The 5,363-nt window shown below is 32.4% G+C and overlaps 1 pseudogene; it reads left to right on the plus strand.

Annotated features, from left to right (window-relative positions):
- Positions 1 to 3,917: 3,917 nt before the first annotated feature.
- Positions 3,918 to 4,389, plus strand: LOC147409903 (putative calcium-binding protein CML16 pseudogene; annotated as a pseudogene).
- Positions 4,390 to 5,363: the final 974 nt, after the last annotated feature.

Below are 5,363 nucleotides of genomic sequence, written 5' to 3' on the forward strand. Positions count from 1 at the left end.
GGCGTTTACTATGATAGAGGGCAAATGAAAAATAAGTGGGATAGACAAAAAGGACTTTGGGGACGTTGGAATAAGATTTGCACAAATACTGGCATCTCTTATAATGTTGAGACGGGTATATTAGATGCAAGTGAAGATTGGTGGGATGGGTGATTAGAGGTATATTTTTTTTTTACTTCTTTATTTCATTTATTTAAAATTTTTTTTATTTCTTTTATATATAATTTAGAATTTTTATTTTTTAAAGCATCATCCAAAAGATGCAATATTTCGATCGAAGCCTTTGATGTTTGCGAAGCAATTAGATGTAATCTTTGGAGGCACATATGCTACTCGTAACCGGATGTGGTCGTCTGCATCTGGTACAATGCCATCTACATCAGTAAACCAACCAGATAATCTTGGGGATGATCTAGAAGATGTCATAGAGACCTTGCTCCCGGAGTTTCAGACACCTCTAGGGGATAAGGCTACCACTACTGTACCCCCACCCACAGACCCTGTTCGACGTAGAAGTGGCGATACTCTACAACTTTAGGGTCGTAGGCAAAATATGACTACTGCTATGCGAATTGGCCAGTCATTGGAGAAGCTCATAGATGCAGTTAACAATCAGACATCTACTTCTATCAATCTTACTTCTGTTAAGAAAGGTACTATTCAATAGTCAATCGACCTCTTAGACCAGCTAACAGATATAACCCCTAACAGTGATCTCTATTATTTTGCATTGAAGATGTTTATGAAGAACAAACAATTCAGAGAGATTTTTTGTGGGTTGCGATCAACAAATATTCATCTTAGGTGGTTGGAGAGCGAGATGACTAATTATCTGGTTGGGAGAGATTGTTAGACATTTTTTCATGTTATTTTTATATTATGTTTGTTTTGGGATGCACCTATAGGGTGCAATATACTTGGTTACTTTTATATTTATGTTGGTTTGATGATGCACCTATAGGGTGCAATATACATTGGTTACTTTTTGCACTAATATGATGTAATATACTCTGTTAGATGGATATGTTAATTTTTGTTAGACGTATATTATATTTTCTGTTAGATGGATATTATTTGCACTATTGGATGTTTATTGTGATTAATATTGTGGATAATGAGTTTTGTTGAATGTGGTGGATATCATTTTATTGTATATTGTAAATTGGGTGTATATACAACTAATATGGATCCATAAACAAGTCAAATGGATTTAGATGTTGATACCATAAATACTGTTGATACGACTGATACCATGGATTCAAATGATGATACGAATAATACTGTTGGGTCAAGTGTTTTAAATATAGCCACGAGAGGAGCCATCCTAGGTTCTTTATTTTATTGTGAGAATGTCTTAGATAGGGAGGAACATAGTAATTGTCCATTCAAGGGGATTGATTTTGTGCGAAAAACACTGAATGATAATACGATGTGCCACTCATTGTTTAGAATGGAAAGCCATGTATTTTTGAATCTATGTTCTATTTTGGAGGAACGGGGTCTGCTAAAGATGCAACGATATATTACTATTCAAGAACAAGTAGCGATGTTCCTATTGATAATATGACATAATCAAGGATAAAGAGTAATTGCAGATTGTTTTGTTCATTCACTTGAAACGGTTAGCAAGTACTTCTACATAGTTCTTTTGACGATTGTGAACTTGTCAATGTCCTTAATTGTACCTCCCGACCTCAATGAAGTCTCTCCGCACATCCGTAACAATCATCGTTTTTTGCCATATTTTAAGGTAATTTCTTATATATATACACTTTAAATATATTTTTTTATTAATGTTTATAGATTAATATAATTAAAAAATATGTAGGGTTGTATTGGAGCGATAGACAGACACATGTTAGTGTATTTGTACCAATAGTAGACCAAATGCAATATCGAGGACATAAGGGACTCACGCAAAATATAATGGCAACATGTTCATTTGACATGTTGTTCACTCATGTGGTGGTTGGTTGGGAAAGATTGGCTAATGATTCACGGGTCTTCCTTAAGACATTAAATACTCCCAATTTAAAATTTTCATATCCTCCACCAGGTCTATATTTAAAAGTTTGTCAATTATATATATTTATATTCAAGATTAGGCAATATAATTTTTTTTGGATAATAGGTAAATACTATCTGGTAGATGCTGGGTACCCGCTCATGAAAGGTTATCTCGCACCTTACTGAGGTGTTCGATACCATCTACAAGACTATCGGAGGTCACGGGCAAATGGTCGACAAGAAATGTTCAATCATTTACATTATTTACTTCGGAATGTGATCCAATGAACCTTTGGGATTTTGAAGGCAAAATGGCCTATCTTGAAGATGATGCTTTCCTCTAATTTAGACAAACAACGAAACATTGTTGTGGCCTGCATGGCATTGCACAATTTTATCAGAAAATATGCGATTGTCGATGAAGAATTTATTCGATTCGAGGAAGAAGGGGCAATGGAAGAGGAAGAAGATGGGATCATTGATCAAGAGTATCCAGTTCCCTAATCAGTAGGTCGTCAGAGTCAACAAACAATGAAAATGCATAGGGATTCAATAACTAATGTCATTTTTACTGGTAATCATTGCTGCATTTTCATATTAATTTTTTTACTTTGTATTGCAATTATGAATACTGTTATTCGATGTTGGAATAAAGATTATACTATTTTTAATTATATTTCGAAGATTCTATACTTATTTATTTATGTTCTTTGTGTATGATGAATAACATTGATGGCAAATTATACGTATCCACCATATTGTTCATGTGGTCGAGTGATAACATTAATCACAGCTAAAACAAAAGAAAATTATGGGAGGATGTTTTATAGGTGTCCATCTTGGCAGGTAATATAATATTGATATTAATGTTGGGTGCATATTTATATTTGGTGAGACTGATATTAATTTATGTGTTATTTTACTTTATAGAGACATGCAGGGTCTTTTGTGTGGGTAGATAAAGTTGACATTATCAATGATAATGTTCCTCAATATAAAATAATGGAGTCAAATAAGAAGAATGAAAAATATATTTTGTATGCATTTGTTGGATGTATATTTTTCATATTTTTATTTATTTTAATTTTACTTATTATAGTAACTATTATTATTATGTTTAAATGATGTCGGAATGTAAATTAGAAGTTATGTGGATGTGTTATGTATATATGATGTGATGTGGATATGTTATGTATATATGATGTAATGTGAATGTTGAATTGCGTATTATGCAGGTATTTTGTTTATCAGGAAAATTTCATATGTCCATTTTTAAGATGAAATGCTGCTGAAATTTCTATAGAATTATAAATTTTTCTATATTTTTTTTTGAATTATAAATATTTTAAAATTAATAAAATTATTTTTAAAAATTTTTATATAATTTTATTATATTTATATATATTTAGTGTAATTATATATTTATAAGGGTATTCTGGTAATTTTTATGCATTTTTAGTATTCTATCAACCTTAAGGGTATTCTGGTCATTTTACCCTAAACAACAGATTCTAGAAGCTGTATCAAACAATAATTACCAAATTCTGGTCAACAGCACATCACTTTTACAGCAGAAGCTGACAGCAGATTCTGGCAGCTGAAACAAACGGGACCTTCATGTTCTCCAATAGTGACCGACTCTGTCTTTTTATCCTCTCGATCCTAAATCAGCCCCATCGGTTTGGAGTTTTTGTTATTCGATTTTTTTTAATTAAAAAAAAAAAAGCTGCTTGCTATTAGTAACAAATAAGCATTAGTATGCTTGGTGTGCAGCTAGTAAAAACTCTTTTTATTTATTTCTATCTCCTTCTCTGTATGCACAAAGAAGAGACAGCAAGAAGAAAAAAAGTAATAGAGAGAAACGTCTCTCCCCTTTCTCTCTTTCTCTCTCTCTTTGCATCTTCGTCTCAATGGATACTCTTCAATCCAATCAGCTAAACCAGTTAAAAGACATATTTGGTCGATTTAGATGGAAACCTCACCCATTTAGAATTTGCAGTGCCCTTGCGATCTCTATGATTAAAGTCAAGTGGTGATTAAATTCACGAATTATTGGTGAATACAGATTCAAATGATAACGGATCGATGGTATTTGATGAATTAGTGAAAATTCTATTACCCGACCTGAATGAAGAAGTCTTGATGAACTAAGAACAACTAATGGAGGCGTTACGAACTTGTGATCTAGATGGTAATGGTTATATAACAGAGGCAGAGCTTGCTGAATCATTGGCGAAGATGAGTCATTCATTAACTCACAGAGGGCTTAATTACAGATATGATGAGAGAGGTCGACATGAATGGAGATGGTGTCATTAGTTTGCTGAGTTTGCAACTATTATGGCTAAATCAGCCGTCAATATTCTCAAATGCACCTTCTGATAACCAGCTCCTTCCATTAATACTTCATCAACACCATCAATGAGTTATTAATGGAGTTAAGGTAACGTTTTGGTTCTGTTGACTTCTTATTCCACACCAGCAGCAATGAGTTACTAATGGAGTTAAGGTAACTGTTTGGTTTTGTTAACTTTCCTATGGTCTACCTATTATTTGTTAAGTTTAGGAATTAATGTGTGAGTTGTGTTTGCTGGCAGCAACCAAGAGAAAAAAAAACAAACAAAAGGGTAAGGCTATCCTCACATTTTAATAAGATTTCAAAAGTTGCTAAAGGTCATTGACCTCCCCACGTGGCAGCAGTTTTTTTTATTTTTTTTATTTTTTAAATTAGAATGTTTTGTGTGTGTGCTGCCAACTAAAAAACTAAAATAAAAATGTGTGAGTTGTATGGTGGTGGTGGTATCATGATGTGGATTGTGTGTGTTAGCATGAAAAAAAAAAATGCTTTTCTTACTAATGTAGTAAGATTTCAAATCTTGTTAAAGATTTTTTATCACACCACATGGCATTTAAGAGCATGATCCAATACCATATGCTTATGGCGAATAAAATTCTAAGAATTTTTAAAAGAAAAATTTCAAGAAAATTTTTAAATTTAATTTTTATTTCGAATGTTGATCTTAGTTTTCATCGCCACCAATTTTCAAAACCTTGGATCTAAATTAAAAAATTTTAAATTTTATTATCGGATCCAAATGCTTTCCATCAAATCTAAAAAGGCTATGGTATTGGATTACCGATGAGATGACTACGTTGGTTTATTGACCCTTAGAAAATTTTGAAATCTCTTTGTGTGGGTCAAATTCAAATTAAAAAATATATATAGATTGTGCGTAGATTGATTTATGATTAATTATTTTTGGGCTATCCGGGTTGATTGATCATTTTTGTTTTCTTTTGCCTTATCTTGACTGATTGCCTATCTAATATGTCATGATCTGATTGATATATCTCTA

This window comes from Akebia trifoliata, chromosome 2, assembly GCF_017979445.1.
Source record: "Akebia trifoliata isolate Shusen 1 chromosome 2, ASM1797944v1, whole genome shotgun sequence".
NCBI lineage: Eukaryota > Viridiplantae > Streptophyta > Magnoliopsida > Ranunculales > Lardizabalaceae > Akebia > Akebia trifoliata.